This window comes from Schistocerca gregaria, chromosome 3 (genome assembly GCF_023897955.1).
Source record: "Schistocerca gregaria isolate iqSchGreg1 chromosome 3, iqSchGreg1.2, whole genome shotgun sequence".
NCBI classification, from domain to species: Eukaryota; Metazoa; Arthropoda; class Insecta; order Orthoptera; family Acrididae; genus Schistocerca; species Schistocerca gregaria.
The window spans coordinates 413266902-413286571 of record NC_064922.1 but is presented as its reverse complement, the minus strand read 5'-3'; the positions used below and the strand labels follow the sequence as shown (position 1 = coordinate 413286571).

General features: G+C 45.5%; 1 protein-coding gene across 3 annotated transcripts in view; it reads left to right on the top strand.

Annotated features, from left to right (window-relative positions):
• The window catches only part of LOC126353880 (cyclic GMP-AMP synthase-like receptor), a 275603-nt gene that overhangs the window by 33410 nt on the left and 222523 nt on the right, over positions 1–19670 (top strand). Inside the window, exon 1 of one of the 3 annotated variants that reach the window (XM_050003084.1) lies at positions 12906–13166. The exons of the other annotated variants lie outside the window; for them this stretch is intronic. The gene's annotated coding sequence lies outside the window, so the exon portion shown is untranslated. Of the gene's footprint in view, positions 1–12905; positions 13167–19670 lie in introns of those variants that run through there. 3 annotated transcript variants of the gene reach the window in all.

Here is a 19670-nt window from a genome sequence, read left to right as displayed (position 1 = left end):
ATAAGATTTCTATTACATAAGTTGGACCTGCACAATGTGATCAAAAGTATTCGGACACCTGGCTGAAAATGACTGACAAATTCGTGGTGCCTTCCATCACTAATGCTGGAATTCAGTATGGTGTTGGCCTTCATGACAGCTTCCACTCTCGCAGGTATATGTTCAATCAGGTGCTGGAAAGTTGCTTGGGGAATGGCGGCCCATTCTTCATGGAGTACCGCCCTGAGGAGAGGTAGCGCTGTTGGTCGGCGAGGCCTGGCACGAAATCGGTGCTCCAAAACATCCGAAAGGTGTTCCATAGGATTCAGGTCAGGATTCTCTGTAGGCCAGTCTATTACAGGGATGTTATAGTCGTGTAACCACAGGCTGTGCATTATGAACAGGTGCTCGATCGTGTTGAAAGATGCAAACACCATCCCCGAATTGCTCTTCAACAGTGGAAGCAAAAAGGTGCTTAAAACATCAATGTAGGCCTGTGCTGTGATAGTGCCATGCTAAACAACAAGGGGTGCAAGTCCCCTCCATGAAATACATGACCACACCATAACACCACCGTCTCCGAATTTTACGCATGCTGGCAGATGACGTTCACTGGGAATTTCCCAAACCTACACCATGCCATCAGATTGCCACATTATGTACCGTGATTCGTCACTCGACACAACGTTTTTACACTGTTTAATAGTCCAATGTTTACACTCCTTACACCGAGCGAGGCGTCGTTGGGCATTTATTGGCGTGATGTGTGGCTTTGAGCAGCCGCTCGATCATGAAATCCAAGTTTTCTCACCTCCCGCTAAGTGCCATAGTACTTGCAGTGGGTCCTGATGCAGTTTGGAATTCCTATGTGATGGTCTGGATAGATGTCTGCCTATTACACATCATGGCCCTCTTAAACTGTCGGCGGTCTCTGTCAGTCAACAGACGAGGTCGGCCTGTACGCTTTTATGTTGTACATCAATCAATCAATCAATCAATCTCTTTATTCATCCGTTAACAATATACATTGTATGGATGTAGTCAATTACAATATAGTTTCTGATATTTTATGTGTTGCAAAAACTTGCATAATAAATCCAAATATTTTACATCACTTTATATAAATAATCTTACTTTCCCCTATTAGACAATTACAATATAATTTCTGTTATTTAATGTGTTACAAAAATTTGCATAATAAATACAAGTATTTTACTTCACTTTATATAAATAATGTTACTTTCCCATATTTAGATATTCTTCAATGTTGTAAAAACTGTTTCTTATTAAAAATTGTTTAAGATCTACTTTGAATTTATGACATTCTTTAATTTTCTTTATTGCAGCAGGCAATACATTAAAAAGTATTTTGGGCTGGTAGTTGACACTTTTTTGGTATAGTGCTCCTTTGTGGGCCTCTCTGTGAAAATCATCTCTATTTCTTGTTTCGTGTTTATGAATCTGATTATTTACTGTTGAAAATTCCTGGTGAGTTTTCAGAAAGCAGACACATTCATATATGTATAAGCTAGGAAGAGTCATTATTTTAAATTCTTTAAATATTTCCCTGCATGACATTCTACGGGGAACCCCTTTCATTATTCTAATAGCCCTTTTTTGAAGTTTGAAAGCTTGTTTTGCCATACCTGTATTTCCCCAGAAGATCACACCATATCTAAGCAAACTGTTCATATAAGCATAATAGGCACACAGCAATGATTCAGTGTTGCAACAGTCCCGAAGCATTCTAAGCACATAGCAGCATTTACTTAGTTTTTTACACAAAGCTTCTAGATGCTTTTCCCATCTCAAGTGCTCATCCACCCATATACCTAGGAATTTTGTATGTGGAGCTTGTGCAATAACATAGCTCCCTAGCTCAGCTTTTACTGTTCTTCTAGTTTTACTTTTAATATTACTGAAATTCATCAATGCTGTTTTATCCTTATTTATGATCAACGCATTATCACTAAACCATTTTCCTGTCTCATTTATTGTCCTTGAGACACTCTGTTGTAGATTATCCTCGGTGGATCCTTTTATGAAAATGCTAGTGTCATCAGCGAACATCACCGTTTCTGCCACTGTCAGATGCTTTGGCAAATCATTTATAAACACCAAGAACAACAGAGGGCCTAACACAGAACCTTGGGGCACTCCATAGCTCGTTTTTTTGAAGTCAGAAAGATACTCTTTGCCTTCATGGTATATTTGTACTTTCTGTTGTCTATCCGAGAGATAAGACTTGAACCATTTGAAGGCAAGTCCCCGGACCCCATAAAATTCTAGTTTCATAAGCAATAAATCATGGCTGATTAGATCAAACGCTTTAGATAAATCTAAGAATATCCCGCAGCTTAACTCATTCTTGTCCAAGGCATTTAGGACCATTTTCATGAATTGGAAGACTGCCGTTTCTGTGGACCTGTTCTTTCTAAACCCATTTTGAGCATTAGTCAGTATTTTATTTTTATTCAGAAAGTCAGCTAGCCTTTCATACATTACTCTTTCTATTACTTTAGAGAAACCTGACAATAATGACACTGGCCTATAATTATTTATGTCAGCTGTAGTATCCTTTTTGTGTAGTGGCTTTACTATGGAGAGTTTTAGTTTTGATGGGAACACCCCTGTCCTGAAAGAAGTATTAATAATGTCAGCTAGGTTAGTATCTATACTGGTAGAACTGTGTTTGATTACCTTGTCTGGAATTCCGTCAATACCACAAGACATTTTATTTTTTAGTTTATTAATAGCATTTCTAACTTCACATTCTGTTACTGGGTACAGAAACATCGTCTTTTCACAAGTTGGTACTTTTATGTTTTTGTTGTTTGAATTGCTTACACCTTTAATTAGGTTCGGTGCTATGTTCACATAATGTTCATTGAATATATTGGCTATCTGTTGAGCATCTTCTATCACTTTCCCCTCACTTTTAATTTTGAAGTTATGGGTCTTGGTTTTACGTTTTCCTATGCTATTGTTTATAACCTTCCAAATAGATTTTGATTTATTGCTTCCCTTGTTAATGTATGAATCATTGCTTAGCCTTTTTGCTGCCTGTAAAACTTTCCTATAGACCCTTCTATATTTCCTATAGTATGGTTTAATTGTTGTATTTATTCTAGCATGTTTGCTTAGGTTTCTAAGGGTGATTGCTGACTTTTTAATCCCTTGTGTTACCCATGTTTTTGTCTTCTCACTAACTTTAATTCTTTTTAACTGGAATGCCACATCGTAGCAATATTTATAATCAGTAAAAAAACTGTCATACTTTTTGTCTACATCATCAGTTTGTTCTACGCCCCACTGCACCCTTTTTAGCATACTATTAAAAACCCTTATGTTGTTTGCATTAATAAGTCTTCTTTGTACATATTTTTCAGTGATCGTGCATTTCTTAGTGTTCTCATTCCTTATCATCATTTTTAAAGCCATATGGTCAGAAAAGCCTGTATCTATTACTTCAATATTGTACTCACAGCTTTGTTTGTTGGTAAATATCTGATCAAGTGTTGTTCCAGACCCCTCCCCATATCTGGTAATTTCCCACACAGTAGGTTGCATGTTGTATGAGTTAAACAGATGTAGTAATTGTGCCTTGTTCTTATTACTTTTGTTAAAATTAATGTTAAAGTCACCAAGAACTATTGTGCATTTTGACCTGCCTCTCAATTCATTTAAAAGATCATCTATATAATATAAGAATTGGTTAAAGTCACCTGATGGAGACCTATAGATGCAAGCAATGATAGTTTGACAGTCTGTAAGTTCACAAATACAACATTCAAAATCTTTTTCTGCACACTTCACCTTGCTAGGTTTTATCTCTTTAGATTTAACATTGCTTCTAACATAGATGCATACACCTCCACATTTATAATTTTCCCTGCAAAAGCGACTTATTAAGTTAAAGTCTGGTATACTTGCTGCACAAATCTGTGTGTCCCGAAGCCAGTGCTCATTGATACACAGCACAGAAACCTCCTTAACATTACAATTTAAAATTACTTCCAGCTCACTCATTTTGTTGCATAGTCCTTGTACATTCTGATACAGCAGGGTCCAGCTACCTAGATTTGGTGCACAGCTCACCGTATGCCCCTTCACTTTTCCACTTCACTGTCACATCGGAAACAGTGGACCTAGCGATGTTTAGGTGTGTGGACATCTCGTGTACAGACATGTGACTCAAGGGCTGCTGACCAATCATCGCGTTTGTGTTTGTTTAGATCAGGTTTATTCTTCTGATGAACGGAGTATATAACTGAAGTGGGCGCACACTGCTGCTGCCTAGCGGGAACCACGTAAAACTCGAGAGTTTACTTTTTCCAACAGTGTGTTGTTCACATACATATCTCAAATAACATTATAGTTACGATTTTTTTTAAATCGGATGATTCTTTTTGATACACCATGTATTTCTCGGATTCGGATATTGAATGAGTTTAGAGATTACAGGCCTATTGACTGTAAGTAATGTCTTCAGTGGCTTCAATATTTGACTATACGCTGAAAACCCAGCAACATGCTTTTGTGTCACATACACAGCTCTCTCAGAAAAAATATCCTGTGTTTAAGGTAGCCTTGTGTTTGAGTTAAGAATTTTCATCCCTCTTTTTTTTTAAGTACAACACTACATTGGATAAGAACGAGAGAATGTTATGCATTCCATCTGGTTCCTTGTGCAATGCGCGGCATTCATGGAGTTCGTCGAATATTGTTTCATTCTCTTTAAAAATTAAATGACATTCGAAGCTTTATTTTTTCTCTGCTTCTCTCTTTCTACATCTGAACTGCAAATGATCAAATCACTGCTGGCTAATAGGACCAACTGGCTGGCTACTGCTGTACAAGCTAAATGCACCGGTAAAGCTGTTGTCTGTATTCTCCCTCAGACGATGTGCACGTAATGCACAGCATAAACCGTATCGTTATTATCGTACTTGACTGTATTCGAGGCAGCTTGGTTTTCACTCCGCGTGAAACGAAATAAATGAGATTCCAGCAAACGTGGATGAATATATGGTGTCATGTTTTTTTTCCAGCAAACATGGAAGAATATATGATATAACGTTTTCATCAGGTTTATTCTTATGAAGAACACAGCATAGCCAGTCTTCCAACGATCCAGCAGAAAAAGTTCGCTTATTCTCCGATCAGGCGTTAGAAGGACAGGGTGTTGTTTTGTGAGTGATCTTCGTTGTTGACATGTGCGCGTGAACCGTGAAGTGGTCGGAAGAATATGTAATGTTTCTGGCAGCAGACTGTAGATGTCATAGATACTTGTTAGATCCACGACACAAATGCCGAACAAAAATGAATGTTAGTGAAGCCTGACATTGTGACGAAGGAGACAGCGGTCGTAACGTAATTTATTAAGTAAAAAAATTTTAATGCCTGGACTGCAATTTTCAGTACGCAATAAATTAAAACACAATGACTATTTTCGGTTGCTTTCTACAACCATCTTCAGATCGTCGTAAAAAAGAGTATAATATGCTTTGAAAAACACCATAAGTAGCTGCAGTCATGCAGTGATGTACATTTGCATTATAGGCCAACAGGACTAAGTACGTAAATAAAAGCTTCATCATGAGAGAGCCAAGTTGTAAACCATACCTCGCTAGATGCATGTAATAAAAAAGGAAAATGGCTAGTTGCATTAGTGAAAACTGCATCAAATGCCCGTTGTTTGTAATTGTACAGGAGAAATTATAAGAACCTGCAACAGACGATTGCCTTTAAAACCATTTCAAGTTGACAGACTGCTATCCTCAAACAAACAACGGTGGGTAATGGCTATAAAACATCAAACATCTTAAACTGTTGCAATAGGATAAAGAAAGACGAAATGTCAGACCAGAATAAGACACTCCCTAATGTCAATAGCAATCGTACAATTAAAGTTAAATTTACAGTTAAGATCTAAAATGGTCATGTGTCACACGAAATCGAGCAATGTTTCCGCAATATTGGTATTAGGATTGGAATGCAGACTACCAAATCGCGTAAGGGGCACACGATAACGGATAGTCCCAAAGCCCAGTAAGTTCCATAAGTCGAGTGTTTACCTGTGACAGGTACTATATTGGACAGACAGCCCGATACATATGTTTTAGGGAGCATAATTATTCTCAAAATAAAACAGCTTTCTGCTCGCATATTGTCACAGAAAGGCATACGGTGCAGGCCATTGATCAAGGGTTAGAAATACTACATTAAGCTTCAAAGGGAAGAAAACTTCATTTGCTCGAAGAAATAGATATTTATTCCAGTATGAAAAAGGTTTTGAATGAGCAGAAAGAGTTCATCCAGAATTATTTCTTCCGTATTTTCGATGAACTCTTAGAGAAAATTTAGTCATTACTAATCTGTGGTCACAAGCTGCGCTTGCCTGCAATGCGGAACTCTAGCTTCACTCGAGGTGCCACCTGCCACCAGTTGTCACCTCATCTCGACGAATATTTTTACCACTGACTGAAAAAGTATTATGAAGAATAACATTGTAGCTCTTCGGCTATTTGGGTATTTTACTTTTTATCATCATCATCAGCCAGTTCTATAACTTAATGATGTGGCCTCTGTTGTGTTGGCAGAAGAGCCAACACCGTGTTCCTAGTGGAGGCCGAAATGCACGCGTTTTTGCTCACGCAGGCTGGCGTGAGGAGGGAAGGACTATGCTGCCGTGAGATCTGGAACATGACAAGGAATTAGAATTCAGAGAGCGGACGTAATTAGTTTGATACTTAACTTTAATCCATTAATGATGAACGTCGCTCTTCACGGTACATGATTCACAATATTGTCTGTTCAGAATTTATTCGAAATACTGAATATGGCGCCTTGCTAGGTCGTAGCAAATGACGTAGCTGAAGGCTATACTAAACTGTCGTCTCTGCAAATGAGAGCGTATGTAGGCAATGAACCATCGCTAGCAAAGTCGGCTGTACAACTGGGGCGAGTGCTAGGGAGTTTCTCTAGACTAGACCTGCCGTGTGGCGGCGCTCGGTCTGCAATCACTGATAGTGGCGACACGCGGGTCTGACGTTTACTAACGGACATTCCCGGCTGGGTCGGAGATTTTCTCCGCTCAGGGACTGGGTGTTGTGGTGTCCTAATCATCATCATTTCATCCTCATCGACGCGCAGGTCGCCGAAGTGGCGTCAAATCGAAAGACCTGCACCAGGCGAAAGGTCTACCCAACGGGAGGCCCTAGCCACACGACATTTCATTTCAACGGACAGCGGCCGATTTAAAGGCTACCACCTAGCGAGTGTGGTGTGTGGCGGTGACACCTCTCGCGTCCGTCGGCCGTCGTAATTTAACATATTATTATTATTATTATTATTATTATTATTATTATTATTTTGATTGTTGCCGACTTACGCGGTGGGCCTTAATCACAATATTTTATTCAATTTTGATTTACAATTAAATGCTTTCGTGAAGTTCTCCTTTTTAACAATATTAATCTTAAATTATTTTTTACGTTAATGAACGTTAGACTTGCTGAATCTTAAAACATGAGCATATAAGTTGAACAACGGAATAAACATTTCATATTAATTTCCTCGGCTAGTCAGTTCTCTTTAAAGCAAAAAATCTTTAGTTATTAATTACAATTGCGGCCCACACACGCGCGATAGTATTTTTTCTTACCTCCGTTAACCATTGCATTGTAGTTGGAGTCCTGGCTCTCTCTCTCGGCTGTTGTACTGAAAATAAGAATCTTAAAGCTAAGTACTTTCTGCAACGTCGGGCGGCTGTGGAGAAAAATGTATATTATGTTAATAGCGGGCGAGTTTTTCGCTTCCGCTAAGTTTTATAAGTTAATATCGCCACGTAATGGCGTCGTTGGCTGCATCGGTCGCTGCGATTGTTGAACTGTAAATTACTCGAATGCAGGTTAATTCAAGGAAGGCGGACATGAAATCGGGATCACCTCTTACAAATTAAAAAGTGAACAACGATAGTAAATCAATATATTATCTGCTTAATTAGTACAAATATGCTTACATCTGCCAGCATTCGCAAGAAGTCCGTCTACACGCAACCAAGACAAGAGAAGACGTGAAGACGACTAAAAAATTAACAAAAGAGCGTATCTTGCCGTCTATTTAGATCATTTTGTTATATTTCTTTGCACTCGAAAATTACACAGAGAAATTATTATAATACGGGTACATGATTAAAAAATCTATATTATTCAAGTTTTAAATGTCTCTTCTTTATAAATACTGTTTTTTTAAGTCTTTTCTTATTATTTCAAAAATGGTTCAAATGGCTCTGAGCACTATGGGACTCAACTGCTGTGGTCATTAGTCCCCTAGAACTTAGAACTACTTAAACCTAACTAACCTAAGGACATCACACACATCCATGCCCGAGGCAGGATTCGAACCTGCGACCGTAGCAGTCGCACGGTTCCGGACTGCGCGCCTAGAACCGCGAGACCACCGCGGCCGGCTCTTATTATTTCACTGGGGCCGCTATATTGCCCCGCGAAATGTTTATGTCATAAAAAATGTTCGTGTTTCTTGACATATATATTTCCTACTTCATGTCCACAATGTCCACACGCAGATTTTTCTTTCACAGTTTACATATGTCATATCGTATGTTTAAGTCGTTGTACTTAATGTTTGCTGCACACAAAGAGTAATACCGATGAAGTTATTTACATAACAATATAATATATGTAATTCTTCATGCTTTCCCGGCGATCTGTTGACATCTTGGATATTCGGGAATCCAGCCGGATGTTCGCGTCGTTCTCGCACGATATTTCAACAGCGTGCCTCGCTGTCTTCTTCAGGTGCTACCTGAGACTGGTCCTTGGGCTCTCTACGCATATTTGACGTACTCGGACGTTGGGTAGTCTTGTGGTGGAGATTCTTTGTCCTTTGACATTTCCTCCAAGCTTGTAATTATAGTTTTGCATGTGACATGCACCTTACGTTTTGTTTTACCCTTACTTTTTATGATGATTTCTGTGAACCGCTATTTTGTGTTAATGTTTAATTTGCTTTTTAGTTGAGGATGCATTTTGGCCTCCTGTATTTTAAATTCTCGGTGCTGTAATTCCCTAAGTTGTTTAACAGTTGGTTTTCAGACTGGCTCGCGGTTTGGTAGAATGCTACCGCGAGTTCTCTGAACCTATCTTTCAACATCTTCACTTCCATTGCCTCGTGGGTGTCGGCAGTGGGGAAGCGCGTCCTGACGTGAATTTCCCGTCTGAGTGCCCGATTTTGGACTCTCTGCAGCCTTTGCAGGTGCGTTTTGGCTGCATAGCCCCAGACTGGGCAGGCATATTCGATGATAGGGCGGACAAGCGTACAGTACAGCCTGACTCCTGTAGTTGCCGCCAAGCTGCTTTCGGTGTTTAGTAGGGGGTAAATGTCGTTGAGTCTGGCGCTGGTCTTCCGTCTGATGTCGTCGATGTGTGCGCGCCATGTCAGTCTTTTGTCAAGGGCGACTCCCAGGTATTTGGCCCTAGCCCTCCATGGGATGTCGCATCTGTGTAGTCGCAGTTGTCTGTTTTGTCGTGGGCGGTGGACAGGATTGCGTTTGCCTCTCTGTTGGGTAAGCATTATCACATGTGTCTTCTCCCCATTTGTTGTAATCCGCCATTTCCTGGCCCAGGCTTCCGTCTGCTGTAATAGATTTTGGAGTCTTGTCGTCACTATCCTCCTTTTTGTACTTACGGCGAAGAATGCCGTGTCGTCGGCGTATTGGGCTGTCTGGGTCTGTGGGGCAGATGGTGTGTCGGCTGTGTACAGGTTGTATAGTATTGGGCCTAACACCGAGCCCTGTGGTACTCCAGCTCTGATGGTGCGCTTTGAGGACCTCGCAGTGTCCACTTTGACGCAAAATGTGCGGTTGGCTAGGTAGCTCTTCAGGAACTTAACGACATGGCCTGGGAATCCTAACGTGTACAATTTGTACAGTAGTCCAGTGTGCCACACACTGTCGAAAGCCTTGGCTACTTCTAGCAGCACTCGCATGAGTTGTTGGGGTGCTGAGTGTTGGTTGCAAAATCCCAACTGGAATTTGGGGAGCATGTTCTCTCTCCTTATGTGCTTGTCTATATGCACTAGGAGGAGGCGCTCGTACAGCTTACTCAGTATTGGGAGTAGGCTTATGGGGCGATGGTGCTGGGGAAAGACGGGATCTTCTCCAGGCTTAGCGATCGCGACCACTTCCGCGTGTTTCCACTGTTTAGGGAATTTTTGTGATCGCGTGATTTCGTTGAATACTTCTGTCAATTTTTCTATCGCTAGCTGGGGCAGGTGCTTACGCAGTTTATTTGTGAGGAGATCGTGGCCTGGGGCTTTCTTGTTGGGCAGCGATTTGATGGCTTTTGCTACCTCCCCCGTGGAGAAGGCAGGTGGATCGTCATCGACGTCGTCATCCGCTGCCAGAAATGTGGTCAGTTGTCTGCGGACCATTCTTTCATGTTCGTGATCCTTCGCCTCTGCTGGTGTGAACTGTTTCTCGAAGACGTCGGCGAGTGCGTTGGCTTTGTCTTGGGCGCTGAACACTAGTCCTCTCTCGCCGTGCAGAGGCGGCATTCTTGCGCGTCTTTTAGTGAACTGCTTGTTGGCTTGCCAGAGGCTGTTATCCTGCACTTTGAGAGCTGTAAGGCGGTTTGACCATTGCTGGTTTCTGTGCTCAGTGAGCGCTACCTTAAGTTCTCTCTGTAGTCTATTAAGCAGCTTCCTGGTGTCCGGATTTCGCGTAAGTTTCCACTCCTTCGCGGTCCTGTTTTTGTGCCTAATCTGGGCAAGCAGCTGGGGTGGCAGTCGCTGTGTGTGGGGAGGGGGCGGAGGTGGTTCAGGTGTTGCGCCCTGTACTGTTTGCAGGACCGTGTCAGTGAGAGTACTCAGCGTTTGTTCTGTATCCTCTGTCGGGAGCGGGGTGTTAGTAAGTTCTTCCATAACTTGTGTTTTGAATCTTTCCCAGTCGATGCGTTTGTACGAGATTGAACGCTGGTTGTGCGGTAGCCAGCCGCCCATGTCAATCTCGAATGTGACAGGATTGTGATCGGACGACATTCTATTCAGTGAATGCGCCGTCACAAATCCTGCCAGACCTTTGGTGATTGCTACGTCGATTACATCCGGGTTGTTTCCGTTTCTGGGAAAGTGTGTGGGCTCCTCGGGGGCCCACACGTGCATGTGGTGGATGCGCGCGATGCTTATTAATTGTCGGCCGGCTTGGTTCGTCCTCCTGGAGTTCCAGTCGGAGTGCTTGGAGTTAAGGTCTCCTCCAAGTATCAGCTTGCCTCCAATTTGTCCTAATTTGACGATGTCGTCTTCAACTAACCTGTGGTTTTTGGGTTGTCGATATGCTGACACCACAGTTACCGGTCCTGTGGATGTCTGTACCTCTAGTGCTACTGTTTCCAACTGCGTCATTTCTGGTGTGTGAATCTGGTGGTGCGGAATCCCCCTTTTTATATAGATTACCACCCCACCCCCTGCAGTTGGTCGGTCTCGTCTGTAGCAGAGGTAGTTTGGTGTAGAAACTCTGATTCCCGGTTTCAGGTTGGTCTCCTGCACCATGCATATGTCTATTTCTTCTTCCGCCAGGAATTGTCTAAATTCTAGACCCTGAGGGAAGAGGCTCATGGCGTTAAACGTGCATATTTTAAAACCCTGAATTGCTGGCCTAGCCATGCTGTGGTGTTGTAGCACTTGTTGTCGCAGTGGTCTGCGAGGGCCTAACTGCCGATGAGATGTCGGCGGAGAGCTGGTCAAAATTCTTTGTCATGGTCTGCATCAGCTTGTCCATGAGCTTGATGATTTCCGTCAGGGCTTGGGCGAAGTGGTGTATGGGTGTGTTGCTTGTTTATGTTGTTGTTGCTGCTGGGTTCGTGTTTTCTGTTGTGGGGATCTGTGCGGGTGATACTGCTCTCGCGTAAGAGCGTGTGTCGACGTGTGTTCGTGTACTTGGGCTGGAAGTTTGCGTGTTTGTGTTGTCTTCTTTTTCTTTGTTTCGTGGTTTTGTTTTAGTGTCTTCTGTTTGCGTTTTTTGTGTGGTACTGCTTGGTTTGATAGTGTTGTTTCGTGTTAGTGCTTGGTTGGTGTTTCTGTTGTTTGTGATCTGCCCTGTTTGTCGGGCCTTGGCCCTCTTGTGTGCTGGACAGCCTTGGTAGCTGGCTGTGTGTGCGCCGCTGCAGTTTGCGCATTTCGGCTTGTCTTGGGGCGTCATTCGGCACTCCCTGGACGCGTGGTTGCCAGCGCACCGCACGCAGCGTGGTGGCATTCACAGTGGTAATTGACATGCCCAATGATTTGGCAATTGAAGCACTGAGGTGCCCTTGATTTCTGTTTTAGTGGTTCCGTGGTTATTCCAAGGCCCATTAGTCGGGTTTCCTGGAACAGCTTCCGGTGCTGTGGGGTGTCGGTTAGTGTGGCACAGTATAGTGGGTCTCGGTTGTTTGAGCCCTGTTTGCGCACCAATCTTACGTCGTATCCTTTCGCCGTTATGGCTTCTTTGATATCGACGGGATCGGTGCGTGTGGGGAAGCCTCTCAAGACGACTTTCAGGGTCTTCTGTGCTCCTGTTGGGTACGTGTAGTGTGCTATTTTGTGTGTTTTTAGAGTGTTTTTGATGGTGGTGTAGTCGTCTAGGGTTTTTAATGTGATCTTGATCTTATCTCCGCCGGCAGATTTTGCGTGGAAGCGCTCGTCGCCTATGGCGGCGGTGATAAGATACATCTTTTTGTATGTGTCAGGAAATGTAGCTATTATGGGTGGAAGTTTTTCGTTCTTTGGGGTATGTGTGTTTTGTTGTGTTGTTGGTGGTGGTGGTGCTTGTGCTTGCGCGTCTTCATCAAGCGCGGCGAATTTATTTTGTGTGGCACATGCAGTGCCGGCCGCGGTTGGTGGTGGCGTAGCCTTGGCCGTGCGCCGCGCCAGTTCGAAGGTCCCGTTAGTTTCCGGTTCTTCGTCTGTGGCGGGCGAACTCTCTGCTGCGGCGCTGGCGCCTGTGTGTGCCGGCTCTGGGCTCTGGGGCGAGTCCGTGGCCGGTGTGTCGTGTATGGTGTTTTGTGTGTCGTGTATTTGGGCCGGTGTGGCATGTGTGTTGTGTGTTTGGGAGGATGTGCCTGCTTTTGGTTCGTCGTTTGCGGTCTCGTCTGTCACTAATGCGTCTGCTGGAGGAGCGTCTGTCGCAGGTATGTTGCTTGGGCCTGGAGTGGCCGTCCCTGAAACTGTGTCCGCCCTATCTGTGACGCTCTGTGTTTGGTAAGCTAGAGGAGGAAGCACGGGCGCCCCTGCTTTGCGCTTTGGTGACTTGGCACGCTTCCTCTTCTCCCTGACGAGCAATTTTGCTGTAGTCTTTGGGAGAATTTTCCTTTCTGCCTTCCTCTCTATTTCCCTACTGTATTTTGTGTCTTGTCTTGCTTGTTCACTACGGTGTTCTTCTCTCCTCCGTTCCCTACGTTTTTCTGTTCTAATAACCCTATCCATCAGCTTCCTCTCCTCTTCAGGGTCGAGGTGTGGGAGAACATTCTGAATTAGTGGGCTATTCAGTATCGAGCCTAGTCCCCTACGGTCCCTCCTTTCTATCGTGAAACTCGTCCCTTCTCTCGCTACGTGGATCTCCACCGAGTTCTCCATCTCCGTGTGCGAGGTTGGGGAGGCAAAGTCAAAGGCTGCCAAAGGATTGCTGAGTGAGGCCTTTGTTGACACCGTTATATGTTTCCGGCCAACACTCAGCCCTAACGCCTGACGTGCGCGGGTATACTGACCGGCGAGCAGTTCCTTTCGGATCTGGTCGTCTTCCAGGCCCTGGCACGCGAATGCCGTACTTCTCGGGGGAGCAGGGAGATACCCTGCGGCAGCTGGGGTGCTCGAGCCGGGCGGCAAAGCGGTCCGCGGCAACAAGAAGACGCGCCTTGCGTCGCGGCAGTAATAACTGCAACGACTCCCAAGGCGCTGCTCCAACTCGCCAAACACAACGACAATTTGCCCAACGGCTCCCGCTGACGCCAAGAAGCTCAGGGTGCCGCCATGCACGATTCTAAATGAACCCGCTGGCCCTACAAGGCCCGTTTGTGTCCTAATAAGAACGCAACCGGGACACTTCTCACTCGGGGCTGCACTGGAATTCACCAAATGCCCCCGAAGTGTTCCTCGCTAGCGAGGTTCCTAAGGCTTCACAGTCAGCGCGGTCGGTGGAACTAGCGTAGCCTAACACGCGTGTGTTCGCACCGGCTGCTGCTCAGCTGCTGGGTCGATCGAGTGCTGTATTTATGCCTGAGAGGAGCTGGGCGTTCCCTAATCGGTTCGCGCCGCGTCGAGTGTTCCATCTGTGGTCCGCGCCTACCAGACTCGGCTTCAACGGACCCCTCCAGTCGCGGATGTTCGACTGCCGTCGGCGCCGGTTTTGGCCGTCCTCAACGGTTGTGGTTGTCATTTGAGGTGTGTCAGACCCGATCTGAGATGTTGGGTACTCTATCTCATGACTGTTACTACGGTTTCCACTTCTGTTGCGTGCTGGGCGCTCCCTAATCGGTCCGCGCCGCGTCGTGTGTTCCATCTGAGGTCCGCGCCCGCCAGACGCGGCTACATTGTCCGTCTCTGGTCGCCAGTGTTCCCTCCGCCGTCCGCGCCCGGCCTGGCCGTCTTCTGAAGTCGAGTTCCTGATCTGGGGTGTGTCAGATCTGGTCTCAAATGTCCAACACCTTGTCTCACGGCTGTTCCCTCGGTCTCCACTTATATTTCTTGCAGAATCCCGGAGTGTCCTGCATTGAGTTTTCACAAGCTCAAGCGCAGGATTCCAGGCAGTGCTGATTTGGTATCCCGAGTCACGGTTGATTAGATTGTCTGTGACCTTAATCTCAATTGCTTCTTTAATGTCACTGTCCCAAAATCTTGAGGTCTGTGTCACAATCTTGGTGTTATTGTAATCCATTGAATGACCCAAGTTCCAGACAATGCTCTGCTATGGCTGATTTAGTTGCCTGCCTGAGTCTGGTATGTCTCTGGTGTTCTTTACACCTGATGTCCACAGTTCTGGTGGTCTGGCCAATGTATGACATCGCACACTGGCATGGTATGTTGTAAATACCTGGCTTGCGTAGCCCCAGGTCATCTTTTACATTCCTCAGCATAGCCCCAATTTTGGTGGGTGGGCAAAATTTCTTGATGTCATTATTTATGGAGAATCCTGCTGATCTTGGTAGAGATAGGTCCGGCATATGGCAAGTATGCCATCTTCTTTGCCTCTTCTGGTTCTTCTGGATCCTTTGGCCTGTTGGCAGGTTGAAGTGCCTTCTGGATATATCTAGAGGAGTAACCATTCCTGCTGAACACTGATTGTAAGTGTTCTATTTCTGTGGCCAGACTATCAGGATCTGACAGAGTTTGTGCTCTGTGGACCAGTGTTTTGAGCACTCCATTCTTCTGTGCCGGATGGTGGCAACTGCTGGCTTGAAGGTATAAGTCAGTGTGCGAAGGTTTGCGGTACATACTGTGTCCAAATGTGCCATCTTCCTTTCTCTTCACCATGACATCCAAGATTGGAAGTATTCCATCCTTCTCCATTTCCATTGTGAACTAAAAGGTATCATCCACATACCTAAAAAAGCACTTGGGTTGATATGTGGCTGAAAAGAGTGCTTCCTCTTCAAACCTTTCCATAAATAGGTTGGCCACCACTGGTGATAGAGGGCTGCCCATCGCCACCCCTTCTGTTTGTTCATAAAATTGACCCCCATATAGGAAGTACATCGATGTCAGTACATGCCTGAACAGGTCAAGGAGAGCCCCATCGAACTTCTCTTCAATAAGCTCAAGTGACTCCTTCAGTGGTACACGTGTAAAGAGATACACCACATCGAAACTAACCATGATGTCTGTGTCTGTGATGTGTTGCTGGCCCAGTCGTTGTAGGAAATCCTCTGAGTTCCGGATGTGATGTGCTCATTTACCCACATGTGGTGTCAACATCTTCTTCAGGTATTTCGCAGTAGGGTAAGTTGCTGCACCAATATTGCTGACAATAGATCGCAGTGGAACCCCATCCTTGTGAATCTTTGGGAGTCCATAAAGTCTAGGTGGTGTTGGCGCTTTGGGACGCAGCTTCTTGATGACTTGTTCAGGCAAGCCTGTCTCCTTCAACAGAGCCCTGGTCTTTTTGTCCACTTTCTCTGTAGGGTCGCTAGCTATTGACCTGTATGCAGGATCCTCCAGAAGTTGTTGCACCTGTATGTCATATTCTGTTTTTTGTAGGATGACTGTGGAGTTCCCCTTGTCTGCGGGCAACACCACAATGCTGTCATCCTCCCAGAGTCGCCTCAGTGCCACCCTTTCATCACCTGAAATGTTGGATTTGGGTGGCCTGGTCTTGGTGAGCGCCCTGCAGGTCTCTCTTTGGCTACACTAGAAGGAAGCGTGTTGGCCACTTGCTCAACTGCACTGACGAAGGCTGTGACAGGAACGTTTCTAGGGGTCACTGCGAAATTGAAGCCCTTGCTAAGTACTTTTAAGGTGGTCTCATCAAGCTTCTTGTCAGTTAGATTGACCACTGTGCGTATGTCCACAGTCTGTTGCACCTTGTTGTTGAGCTGCTCAAACTTGGCTAGTTGGCGTGCCATTGACTTCTTGCTGGTGCATTCTGCTAGAGACCAGGAGGCACAATCAACCTGGTCCCAGTCTTGAGAAGTCAAGGAAGCTGCTATAGATAGGTGAAGATACAGCAGCTCCCTGGATGTCACATCCAATCGGTGGCGCAGGTCGCGCACTCTCTCTCTAACCAGAGCGAGACTAGCTCGGTGTTTGATCCTGTTTGCCGCTCTCGAGTTAACGTGATGCTTGATCCTGGCGAAAACTGGAACTACCTTCCCCTCTCGGCATCTCAGCAGGAAACTGAGAGAACACAGCATTCCCCCTTTCCTTTGTCGAAGCTTGTCCAGTTTCTTGATGTTACGGTACATCTCCTCCCCGTAGAGTCTTCTGATGTAATCCTTCATGCTTTCCCGGCGATCTGTTGACATCTTGGATATACGGGAATCCAGCCGGATGTTCGCGTACACACCCGCACGTACACACACACGCGCAAAAGAATCCACCACAGCAAACACAAACAATCCAATCAACACCGAACAGCGTCACCCCCTCTCGGGAGAGGAGGGGAAAAAAAAGAAAAAAAGAATATATATATATATATATATATATATATATATATATATATATATATATATATATATATATATACTCCTGGAAATGGAAAAAAGAACACATTGACACCGGTGTGTCAGACCCACCATACTTGCTCCGGACACTGCGAGAGGGCTGTACAAGCAATGATCACACGCACGGCACAGCGGACACACCAGGAACCGCGGTGTTGGCCGTCGAATGGCGCTAGCTGCGCAGCATTTGTGCACCGCCGCCGTCGGTGTCAGCCAGTTTGCCGTGGCATACGGAGCTCCATCGCAGTCATTAACACTGGTAGCATGCCGCGACAGCGTGGACGTGAACCGTATGTGCAGTTGACGGACTTTGAGCGAGGGCGAATAGTGGGCATGCGGGAGGCCGGGTGGACGTACCGCCGAATTGCTCAACACGTGGGGCGTGAGGTCTCCACAGTACATCGATGTTGTCGCCAGTGGTCGGCGGTAGGTGCACGTGCCCGTCGACCTGGGACCGGACCGCAGCGACGCACGGATGCACGCCAAAACCGTAGGATCCTACGCAGTGCCGTAGGGGACCGCACCGCCACTTCCCAGCAAATTAGGGACACTGTTGCTCCTGAGGTATCGGCGAGGACCATTCGCAACCGTCTCCATGAAGATGGGCTACAGTCCCGCACACCGTTAGGCCGTCTTCCGCTCACGCCCCAACATCGTCCAGCCCGCCTCCAGTGGTGTCGCGACAGGCGTGAATGGAGGGACGAATGGAGACGTGTCGTCTTCAGCGATGAGAGTCGCTTCTGCCTTGGTGGCAGTGATGGTCGTATGCGTGTTTGGCGCCGTGCAGGTGAGCGCCACAATCAGGACTGCATACGACCGAGGCACACAGGGCCAACACCCGGCATCATGGTGTGGGGAGCGATCTCCTACACTGGCCGTACACCTCTGGTGATCATCTAGGGGACACTGAATAGTGCACAGTACATCCAAACCGTCATCGAACCCATCGTTCTACCATTCCTAAACCGGCAAGGGAACTTGCTGTTCCAACAGGACAATGCACGTCCGCATGTATCCCGTGCCACCCAACGTGCTCTAGAAGGTGTAAGTCAACTACCCTGGCCAGCAAGATCTCCGGATCTGTCCCCCATTGAGCATGTTTGGGACTGGATGAAGCGTCGTCTCACGCGGTCTGCACGTCCAGCACGAACGCTGGCCCAACTGAGGCGCCAGGTGGAAATGGCATGGCAAGCCGTTCCACAGGACTACATCCAGCTTCTCTACGATCGTCTCCATGGGAGAATAGCAGCCTGCATTGCTGCGAAAGGTGGATATACACTGTACTAGTGCCGACATTGTGCATGCTCTGTTGCCTGTGTCTATGTGCCTGTGGTTCTGTCAGTGTGATCATGTGATGTATCTGACCCCAGGAATGTGTCAATAAAGTTTCCCCTTCCTGGGACAATGAATTCACGGTGTTCTTATTTCAATTTCCAGGAGTGTATATACTTGTAAAGACAGCAACGCTCGCAATCGGCAACAAACACAGAATAATTATATATATACATGTATCAAACTTAAAATGTACCAAGCAAACAAAATTGTTTAAATTGTTTATATTGTTTTCATTCCTTCTTTTTTCTGTAAATTTAAATTGTATTCTGTTAATGTACTTGTTTATAATGTCTTCTACTAAAAACCTGAGGTAACAAATTTGTCAAACCAATTACAACAATGCACTTGCAGGAAACATAAATTGTACAAAATAAAAATAACCATGTAAAAACCCAACGGCTGAAAAGGGACGCCAGCATGCCCTAAAACAGCCCGCCTTCCTTCATCGGAGGAGGCAATGAAAAGTGGAAAAAAAAAAAGTCCCAAGGGCCAGTCTCAGTGTTCAAAGGTATACAATCACGAGTTAGTCTGTAATTCTTGAAGTCCCAGAGGTGTCAAATGTTCGCCCCCCATTTGGCGCGGCCGTAGGGAAACCCAGGGGAAAACCTTGTCGCAGCGACAGATAATTGCTTTGGTTACTTTCACTTAATTGTTTCTGAGATGTCATTGGAGTACAGGATGTGCATATGTTGCGAACAATTTTTCGTTGCACTATGCAAAGAAATGAGGTCATTATAACAATTTATGTATCGTCGTTATTGATTGCGGTGTCGTTGATGATCTACGCCGCGACGTTTAGCTCGCGACGGCGCGGAGAGGTCAACGCCCGCTTGACGCCAGCGTCTCTCTCGCCGTCGCGAAACGTCAGAATCAGCTGATCGGCTGCACGGTTCGCGATGCGCTTCTGTCTCGGCCGGGCGTGGCGGAGTGGGATGCTATCCGCCCCCCGCGCCTGTTGGCAGGAGGAGTCAGCTCTGCTACGCCTCTCCGACGTAGTACACGAAACATACACGCAACCAACGTTATATTTCCCTCCCGCTGCAGATGATTACGCTGGTGGGAAAGAAGCATTTATTAGTGCAGCAGTTGTTAAGTTTTCGCCAGTTTCCTAGTGTCAAGTTTTTGTCTTGAAAAATTATTTATGTT